The sequence below is a fragment of the Somniosus microcephalus genome, chromosome 8 (genome assembly GCF_052327205.1).
Source record: "Somniosus microcephalus isolate GS21.2 chromosome 8, FLI_Smic_1.0, whole genome shotgun sequence".
Taxonomy (NCBI): Eukaryota; Metazoa; Chordata; class Chondrichthyes; order Squaliformes; family Somniosidae; genus Somniosus; species Somniosus microcephalus.
In genome coordinates, this window is record NC_140994.1 from 103,888,409 (window position 1) to 103,898,880 (window position 10,472).

A 10,472-nucleotide genomic window follows, 5' to 3' on the forward strand; every position below is an offset into this window, starting at 1 on the left:
GTCTCTTGGGCCACTAACAACAGGCAATTTGATCTGTGCCGAGTGCGCTGGTCTCTTGGGCCACTCACAACAGGCAGTCTGACCTGTGCCGTGTACGCTGGTCTCGGGAGGGCCACTAACAACAGGCAGTGTGATCTGTGCCGAGTGCGCTGGTCTCTTGGGCCACTAACAACAGGCAATTTGATCTGTGCCGAGTGCGCTGGTGTCTTCGGCCACTAACAACAGGCAGTGTGATCTGTGCCGAGTGCGCTGGTCTCTTGCGCCACTAACAACAGGGAGTGTGATCTGTGCCGAGTGCGTTGGTCCCAGGAGGGCCACAAAGAACAGGCAGTGTGATCTGTGCCGAGTGCGCTGGTCTCTTGGGCCACTAACAACAGGCAGTGTGATCTGAGCCGAGTGCCCTGGTCTCCTGGGCCAGTAAGAACAGGCAGTGTGATCTGTGCCGAGTGCGCTGGTCTCAGGAGGGCCACTAACAACAGGCAGTGTGATCTGTGCCGAGTGCGCTGGTCTGAGGAGGGCCACTAACAACAGGCAGTGTGATCTGTGCCGAGTGTGCTGGTCTCAGGAGGGCCATGAACAATAGGCAGTCTGATCTGTGCCGAGTACGCTGGTCTCGGGAGGGCCACTAACAACAGGCAGTGCGATGTGTGCCGAGTGCGCTGGTCTCGGGAGGGCCACTAACAACAGTCAGTGTGATCTGTGCCGAGTGCGCTGGTCTCTTGGGCCACTAACAACAGGCAGTGTGATCTGTGCGAGTGCGCTGGCACAGGAGGGCAACTACAGGCAGTGTGATCTGTGCCGAGTGCGCTGGTCTCTTGGGCCACTAACAACAGGCAGTGTGATCTGTGCCGAGTGCGCTGGTCTCTTGGGCCACTAACAACAGGCAATTTGATCTGTGCCGAGTGCGCTGGTGTCTTCGGCCACTAACAACAGGCAGTGTGATCTGTGCCGAGTGCGCTGGTCTCTTGCGCCACTAACAACAGGGAGTGTGATCTGTGCCGAGTGCGTTGGTCCCAGGAGGGCCACAAACAACAGGCAGTGTGATCTGTGCCGAGTGCGCTGGTCTCTTGGGCCACTAACAACAGGCAGTGTGATCTGAGCCGAGTGCCCTGGTCTCCTGGGCCAGTAAGAACAGGCAGTGTGATCTGTGCCGAGTGCGCTGGTCTCAGGAGGGCCACTAACAACAGGCAGTGTGATCTGTGCCGAGTGCGCTGGTCTCAGGAGGGCCACTAACAACAGGCAGTGTGATCTGTGCGAGTACGCTGGTCTGAGGAGGGCCACTAACAACAGGCAGTGTGATCTGTGCCGAGTGTGCTGGTCTCAGGAGGGCCATGAACAATAGGCAGTCTGATCTGTGCCGAGTACGCTGGTCTCGGGAGGGCCACTAACAACAGGCAGTGCGATCTGTGCCGAGTGCGCTGGTCTCGGGAGGGCCACTAACAACAGGCAGTGTGATCTGCGCCGAGTGCGCTGGTCTCTTGGGCCACTAACAACAGGCAGTGTGATCTGTGCCAAGTGCGCTGGTCTCTTGGGCCAGTAAGAACAGGCAGTCTGATCTGTGCCGAATGCGCTGGTCTCTTGGGCCACTAACAACAGGCAGTGTGATCTGCGCGAGTGCGCTGGTCTCTTGGGCCACTAACAACAGGCAGTGTGATCTGTGCCGAGTGCGCTGGTCTCAGGAAAGCCACTAACAGGCAGTGTGATCTGTGCCGAGTGCGCTGGTCTCAGGAAAGCCACTAACAACAGGCAGTGTGATCTGTGCCGAGTGCGCTGGTCTCAGGAGGGCCACTAACAACAGGCAGTGTGATCTGTGCCGAGTGCGCTGGTCTCTTGGGCCACTAACAACAGGCAGTGTGATCTGCGCGAGTGCGCTGGTCTCAGGAGGGCCACTAACAACAGGCAGTGTGATCTGTGCCGAGTGCGCTGGTCTCAGGAAAGCCACTAACAACAGGCAGTGTGATCTGTGCCGAGTGCGCTGGTCTCTTGGGCACTAACAACAGCCAATGTGATCTGTGCCGAGTGTGCTGGTCTCAGGAGGGCCACTAACAACAGGCAGTGTGATCTGTGCGAGTGCGCTGGTCCCAGGAGGGCCACTAACAGCAGGCAGTGTGATATGTGTGAGTGCGCTGGTCTCTTGGGCCACTAACAACAGGCAGTGTGATCTGTGCGAGTGCGCTGGTCCCAGGAGGGCCGCTAACAACAGGCAGTGTGATCTGTGCGAGTGCTCTGGTCTCTTGGGCCACTAGCAACAGGCAGTGACCTGTGCCGAGTGCGCTGGTCTCTTGGGCCACTAACAACAGGCAGTGTGATCTGTGCCGAGTGCGCTGGTCTCAGGAAAGCCACTAACAACAGGCAGTGTGATCTGTGCCGAGTGCGCTGGTCTCTTGGGCACTAACAACAGCCAATGTGATCTGTGCCGAGTGTGCTGGTCTCAGGAGGGCCACTAACAACAGGCAGTGTGATCTGTGCGAGTGCGCTGGTCCCAGGAGGGCCACTAACAGCAGGCAGTGTGATATGTGTGAGTGCGCTGGTCTCTTGGGCCACTAACAACAGGCAGTGTGATCTGTGCGAGTGCGCTGGTCCCAGGAGGGCCACTAACAACAGCCAGTGTGATCTGTGCCGAGTGCGCTGGTCTCTTGGGCCACTAACAACAGGCAGTGACCTGTGCCGAGTGCGCTGGTCTCTTGGGCCAGTGTCCTAACAACACAACAGTACTCTGTGTCCCAAAAATCAGCTGCAGGTCCTGCATGCTGTCTAGCTACTCCTGCTGGAAAGTGTGCAATCCCGTGTTTGTGCGCGTCTGCCTGCATGTGTGTGCGTGTAGTATCTGTGTGAACCTGGTGTGAGGACAGCCTTGATATCAGCTGTGATTATCTCCACAACAGAAGATACTTATATAAATGCTGACAAATGGGCCCTTCGTGCCAGACACTGCCAGGACCCAAAGAACTGTCCCCCAGTCAGAGTCAGCACCTTCAGGAGAGGGGCCCATGTAACTGTACCCCAGTCAGAGTCAGCACCTTCAGGAGAGGGGAGTGGGGCCCATGGAACTGTACCCCAGTCAGAGTCAGCACCTGCAGGAGAGGGGAGTGGGGCCCATGGAACTGTCCCCCCAGTCAGAGTCAGCACGTTCAGGAGAGGGGCCCATGGAACTGTCCCCCAGTCAGAGTCAGCACCTTCAGGAGAGGGGCCCATGGAACTGTCCCCCAGTCAGAGTCAGCACCTTCAGGAGAGGGGAGTGGGGCCCATGGAACTGTCCCCCAGTCAGCGTCAGCACCTTCAGGAGAGGGGCCCATGGAACTTTACCCCAGTCAGAGTCAGCACCTTCAGGAGAGGGGAGAGGGGCCCATGGAACTGTCCCCCAGTCAGAGTCAGCACCTTCAGGAGAGGGACCATGGAACTTTACCCCAGTCAGAGTCAGCACCTTCAGGAGAGGGGAGAGGTGCCCATGGAACTGTACCCCATTCAGAGGCAGCACCTTCAGAAGAGGGGCCCATGGAACTGTCCCCCAGTCAGAGTTAGCACCTTCAGGAGAGGGGAGTGGGGCCCATGGAACTTTACCCCAGTCAGAGTCAGCACCTTCAGGAGAGGGGCCCATGGAACTGTCCCCCAGTGAGAGTCAGCACCTTCAGGAGAGGGGAGAGGGGCCCATGGAACTGTCCCCCAGTCAGAGTCAGCAACTTCAGGAGAGGGGAGAGGGGCCCATGGAACTGTCCCCCAGTCAGAGGCAGCACCTTCAGGAGAGGGGAGAGGGGCCCATGGAACTGTACCCCAGTCAGAGTCAGCACCTTCAGGAGGGGGGAGAGGGGCCCATGGAACTGTCCCCCAGTCAGAGTCAGCACCTTCAGGAGAGGGACCCATGGAACTGTCCCCCAGTCAGAGTCAGCACCTTCAGGAGAGGGGAGAGGGGCCCATGGAACTGTACCCCAGTCAGAGTCAGCACCTTCAGGAGAGGGGCCCATGGAACTGTACCCCAGTCAGAGTCAGCACCTTCAGGAGAGGGGCCCATGGAATTGTCACCCAGTCAGAGGCAGCACCTTCAGCAGAGGGGAGAGGGGCCCATGGAACTGTACCCCAGTCAGAGTCAGCACCTTCAGGAGAGGGGCCCAGGGAACTGTACCCCAGTCAGGGTCAGCACCTTCAGGAGAGGGACCCATGGAACTGTCCCCCAGTCAGAGTCAGCACCTTCAGGAGAGGGGCCCATGGAACTGTCCCCCAGTCAGAGTCAGCACCTTCAGGAGAAGGGAGAGGGGCCAATGGAACTGTCCCCCAGTCAGAGTCAGCACCTTCAGGAGAGGGGAGAGGGGCCCGGGGCCCATGGAACTGTCCCCCAGTCAGAGTCAGCACCTTCAGGAGAGGGGCCCATGGAACTGTCCCCCAGTCAGAGTCAGCACCTTCAGGAGAGGGGCCCATGGAACTGTGAAAGATAAGGTGCTGCTTGCAATTACTGTCAGTGATGCCACCTTAGACAAATAGTAGTAAAGCATATAGAATATGAAGTTACGAGAGTGTGAAAAAAAATCTCAACAACGTCACTGGAAATCTTCAATCTTCAGAACATCGAAAGCACTTCGTAAAACAGATTACTTCTGAAGTCACTTATGTAAGCGGGAGTGGGCCTTTGGTGTAGGGTTTCGAACCCCGCTCCAGACAGTCCCAGCAAGTGGAGTCGGAGCTCCGGCTCTAAATTCTGGGTTGACATCCAGCGGGATACTTGTGGGTGTGGGTGGCCCCCCCCCTCGTATGGGTTGTGGGAGCCCATAAAACCCTCCCGCCATAGGACTAACCACCCTAATGGCTGGTACGAAGATGGTTACGGTAGGAGCGTTAATCGTGGCCAGAAATCCTTCCACACGTACGACGACGACTTATGTAAGCAATCACAACTGCCAATTTGCATACAGCATGATCCCACAAAAATAAAATGAGAGAAGTGACCAGTTAATGTGTTCATTGAGGGAAGAATGCTGACCAGGACACACAGAACTTCCCGGCCATTCTCTGATTATCCATTGGATCCTTTACACCCACTTCCACTGAAACAGGCAGATGGGGCCTCAGTTTAACATCTCATCTTATAGACAACAAAGCATTCCTTCAGTACTGCACTGATGGGCAAGCCTAGATTATATACTTGAGTCTCCGAGTGGGGCTTGAATGCATGAGTTCTGACTCAGACAAGAGTGCTACCACTAAGCCAAGCAGACTGAGGTAGCCCTGCACTGTCAGAGGGGTAGTACTGAGGGAGCACCGCACTGTCAGAGGGGTAGTACTGAGGGAGTGCTGCACTGTCGGAGGGGCAGTACTAAGGGAGCGCTGCACTGTCAGTGGGGCAGTACTGAGGGAGTGCTGCACTGTCGGTGGGGTAGTACTGAGGGAGCGCTGCACTGTCGGTGGAGCAGTACTGAGGGAGCGCTGCACTGTCGGTGGAGCAGTACTGAGGGAGTCCTGCACTGTCGGAGGGGCAGTACTAAGGGAGCGCTGCACTGTCGGTGGGGTAGTACTGAGGGAGCGCTGCACTGTCGGTGGAGCAGTACTGAGGGAGTGCTGCACTGTCGGAGGGGCAGTACTAAGGAAGCGCTGCACTGTCGGTGGAGCAGTACTGAGGGAGTCCTGCACTGTCGGAGGGGCAGTACTGAGGGAGCGCTGCACTGTCGGTGGGGCAGTACTGAGGGAGCGCTGCACTGTCGGTGGGGCAGTACTGAGGGAGCGCTGCACTGTCGGTGGGGCAGTACTGAGGGAGTCCTGCACTGTCGGAGGGGCAGTACTAAGGGAGCGCTGCACTGTTGGTGGAGCAGTACTGAGGGAGCGCTGCACTGTCGGTGGGGCAGTACTGAGGGAGCGCTGCACTGTCGGTGGGGCAGTACTGAGGGAGTCCTGCACTGTCGGAGGGGCAGTACTAAGGGAGCGCTGCACTGTTGGTGGAGCAGTACTGAGGGAGCGCTGCACTGTCGGTGGAGCAGTACTGAGGGAGCGCTGCACTGTCGGTGGAGCAGTACTGAGGGAGTCCTGCACTGTCGGAGGGGCAGTACTAAGGGAGCGCTGCACTGTCGGTGGAGCAGTACTGAGGGAGCGCTGCACTGTCGGAGGGGCAGTACTAAGGGAGCGCTGCACTGTCGGAGGGGCAGTACTGAGGGAGTCCTGCACTGTCGGTGGAGCAGTACTAAGGGAGCGCTGCACTGTTGGTGGAGCAGTACTGAGGGAGCGCTGCACTGTCGGTGGAGCAGTACTGAGGGAGTCCTGCACTGTTGGTGGAGCAGTACTGAGGGAGTCCTGCACTGTCGGTGGAGCAGTACTGAGGGAGTCCTGCACTGTCGGTGGAGCAGTACTAAGGGAGCGCTGCACTGTCGGTGGAGCAGTACTGAGGGAGTCCTGCACTGTCGGAGGGGCAGTACTAAGGGAGCGCTGCACTGTCGGTGGAGCAGTACTAAGGGAGCGCTGCACTGTCGGTGGAGCAGTACTGAGGGAGTCCTGCACTGTCGGAAGGGCAGTACTAAGGGAGCGCTGCACTGTTGATGGAGCAGTACTGAGGGAGCGCTGCACTGTCGGTGGAGCAGTACTGAGGGAGTCCTGCACTGTCGGAGGGGCAGTACATAAAAGATACCAAGGCACTGCTCAGAGAGCACGGAAGTTCTCCCAGTCTCTTGGCCAACATTTATCCCTCAAGCAACATCACTAAAAGCATTTATCTCATTACACAGAAATGTACAGCACAGAAACAGGCTATGTTGCCCAACTGGTCCCTGCTGGTGTTTATGCTCCACACGAGCCTCCTCCCAGCTCTCTTCATCTCACCCCATCAACATATCCATCTTTTCCTTTATCACTCGTGTTTATCTAGCTTCCCCTTAAATGCATCTATGCTAATTGCTCAACAGGGGGACCTGATTGAGGTGTACAAAATGATGAGGGGCATAGATAGGGTAGATAAAGAGGAACTTTTCCCCTTAGTAGGGGGGTCAATAACAAGGGGGCATAGATTCAGGGTAAGGGGCAGGAGGTTTAGAGGGGATTTGAGGAGGAACTTTTTCACCCAGAGGGTGGTTGGAATCTGGAACTCACTGCCTGAAAGGGTGGTAGAGGCAGGAACCCTCACAACATTCAAGAAGCATTTGGATGAGCACTTGAAATGCCACTGCATACAAGGCTATGGACCAAATGCTGGAAAATGGGATTAGACTGGACAGGGATTGATGGACGGCGCAGACACGATGGGCCAAAGGGCCTCTTTCTGTGCTGTAAAACTCTATGACTCTATGACTCCATGTGGTAGCGAGTTCCACATTCTAACCGCTCGGTTTGTAAAGAAGTTCCCCCTGAATTCCCTATTGGATTTAATAGTGACTATCCTACATTTATGGCCCATAGTTTTGATCTCTCCCACAAGTAGAAACATCTTCTCGACCCTATCGAACCCCTTCATAATTTAAAAGACCTCGATCAGGTCACCTTTCAGTGTTCTCTTTGCTGGAGAAAAGAGCCGCAGCCAGCTCAGTCTTTCTTTGCTGTTTGGGGGAGCTTGCTGTGTGCAGATTGGCTGCCGCGTTTCAAGAGTGACTATACTTCAAAAGTACTTGATTGGCTGTGAAGTACTTTGGGATGTCCTGCGGACCTGAAAGGTTCTGTATAATTGCAAGCTCATTTTTTCTTACCCTAACACGAGTCAGTGGCTTGTGATAAGGAGGGAGAAGAGTGGGCAAAACGTCCATCTTTACCTGTTTAAGGACACTATGAATTTCCTCCATAACTGACGACAGAGTCTTGCTGGTATTAGTCAACTGTTGCTGAAAGCGTAGCTTTGCCTCTTCACATACTTTCAAGTTCTCCTCGGCACGGGTCAGGGATCTCTTGCTTTCTTTTACCTCCACAGAAAGACTTTTGCTGGCAGTCTCCAGGGTGGATACCTCCTTTGTTCTTTCTTCTGTATAAAACAAAAATATGATGCACTAGATCATCTCCCTTGGAATTGCTGATTGGTAGTCTGAGATCCGAGTGCTACCAAGACAGCTTATACAAAATGTCCAGCAGCAACATGTAAACTGACTGGCAAGGTAAAAATATTACACACCGCAACTGAAACGTACAGGCCTCGGGTATATTTGTATTATTAGCACTTTACGTAACTTGCTTAAGATGCAAGGAAGATAGTTTCTCCCTCCTGGCAAACCTCTTATTCTCAGTTATTTATATTATATATTTTTCTTCCACCTCCCATGATGGATTTACAGTATTTGCTCAAGATGCAAGTACTTCATTCATTTATTTATTTATTCCACCCCCCACCCACAAATCCTTTCCTTCACACTTATTTACATTATATACAATATATTTTTCTCCCCCTACCTCAAGTAGTTGCTAAGGGAATTGGAGAAGGAGATAGCGGAAGAGCTTGCCATAATTTTCCAATCTTCCCTAGATGCGGGGGAGGTGCCTGAGGATTGGAAAGTGGCAAATGTGACACAATTGTTCAAGAAAGGGTGCAAGGAAAATTCTAGTAACTACAGGCCGGTCAGTTTAACATCAGTGGTGAGTAAAGTTTTAGAACCAATAATCAAGGAAAAAATTAACGGGCACTTGGAGAGGTTTAAGCTAATTAAGGAGAGCCAACACAGATTTGTAAAAGGCAGATTGTGTTTGACTAATCTGCAGCAATTCCCAAGTTTTTTAAGGCAAGACCGGTGCCATACGCAATTCGTCCAGCAGTCGAGGCAGAGCTGGAGAATTTGGAAAAGGCAGGCGTATTATCTAAAATAGATTGGAGCGAGTGGGCAACACCCATCGTCCCAGTCATGAAGCATTGAAGAATCATAAATCTGAAGAAGAGAGAAAAATTCGCATCTGTGGAGACTTCAAGGTGACTGTAAACCCGGTCCTTCACACGGTACAGTATCCTCTTCCGAGGATAGAAGATATTTTCGCCTCACTATCCGGAGGGAAACGTTTCACCAAAATTGACTTGGCACAGGCATATCAACAGATGGAGGTTGAAGAGGCCTCTAAAAAAATATCTCACGATAAATACACACAAAGGTCTGTACCAGTACAATCGACTGGTTTTCGGAGTAGCATCCGCTCCAGCTATCTGGCAAAGAGCTATGGAGCAAGTCCTCCAAGGGATTCCGGGGACTCAATGCTACCTAGACGACATCCTTGTAACAGGAGAAAATGACAACGAGCACCTTGCCAATTTAGAGCAGGTGCTCACTAGGCTGAGAGAACGGGGCCTACGAGCAAATCGCCCCAAGTGCGAATTTTTCCGAAATCAAATATCATATTGTGGCCACATAATAAATAAGGAAGGGTTGCATAAGTCACCTGAAAAAATTGAAGCGGTCATAAAAGCCCCAGCACCTGAAAATGTTTCACAATTAAGGTCGTTCCTGGGATTAATAAATTACTATCATAAATTTTTACCGAACTTATCAACTCTTCTACACCCTCTTAATGAACTGCTACAAACAGGAGTAATTTGGAAATGGAACGAAGACTGCAAACGTGCCTTCCATAAATGCAAAGACTTAATCACATCCAAAGAAGTTTTGGCTCATTACAACCCATCACTGCCAATCAGACTGGCGTGCGATGCATCCCCTTACGGCATAGGAGCAGTATTATCGCATAAATTCCCTGGTGGCTCGGAACGGCCGATAGCTTTTGCGTCACGCTCATTGAACTCAGCTGAGCGTAACTATGCCCAAATCGACAGGGAAGCACTCAGCCTGGTATGGGGAGTGAAGAAATTCAACCATTACCTACACGGACAAAAATTTACCTTGTTGACTGACCATCAACCCCTCATCTCCATATTCAACCCTAAAAAGGGTGTTCCCATTATGACAGCGCAAAGGCTACAGAGGTGGTCCCTTTTTCTAGGGGCACACCAATACAACAGAGTACAAAGGATCAAAACAGCATGGGAATGCTGACGGTTTATCGCGCCTACCGTTGCCAACGGTAGAAGAGGCACCTACAGTAGACCCAGTGGAGATGTTCCACTCAACCATAGTGGAATGTCTACCAGTAACAAATTCTGCCATTGAAAGGGAAACGAGAAATGACCCGACTCTCTCACGGGTCTACGATTTAACAGTGAAGGGATGGCCAGCACATGGCGAACCACTGTTGCCAGCATTCTCGCAAAGAGGAGAACAGCTGTCAGTGTGCCGAGGAACCTTGATGTGTGGATCCAGAGTGGTGATTCCACCCAAACTCCAGGATAAAGTGCTAAAGGAGCTTCACGAGGGGCATCTGGGTGGAGTGAAAATGAAGAACCTAGCCAGGGCGTTTGTATGGTGGCCAGGTATCGATGGAGACATCGAAGAAATGACCAAGAGCTGCCTAGGATGCCAGAAGGTCCAAAACGCTCCACCACAAGCCCCTCTACATCCATGGGAGTGGCCCTCATCTCCCTGGCAAAGGGTGCACATCGACTTTGCTGGTCCATTTATGGACTCAATGTTCTTAATCGCGGT

The 10,472-nt window shown here is 53.2% G+C and overlaps 1 long non-coding RNA gene across 1 annotated transcript in view; it reads right to left on the reverse strand.

Moving 5' to 3' along the window:
- The window catches only part of LOC147113734 (uncharacterized), a 138,987-nt gene extending 129,677 nt beyond the window's left edge, over positions 1-9,310 (reverse strand). The window contains exon 1 of the long non-coding RNA XR_015079262.1: positions 7,716-9,310. This is a non-coding gene — a long non-coding RNA (uncharacterized LOC147113734). The remainder of the gene's footprint in view (positions 1-7,715) is intronic.
- Between the last annotated feature and the right edge of the window lie 1,162 nt (positions 9,311-10,472).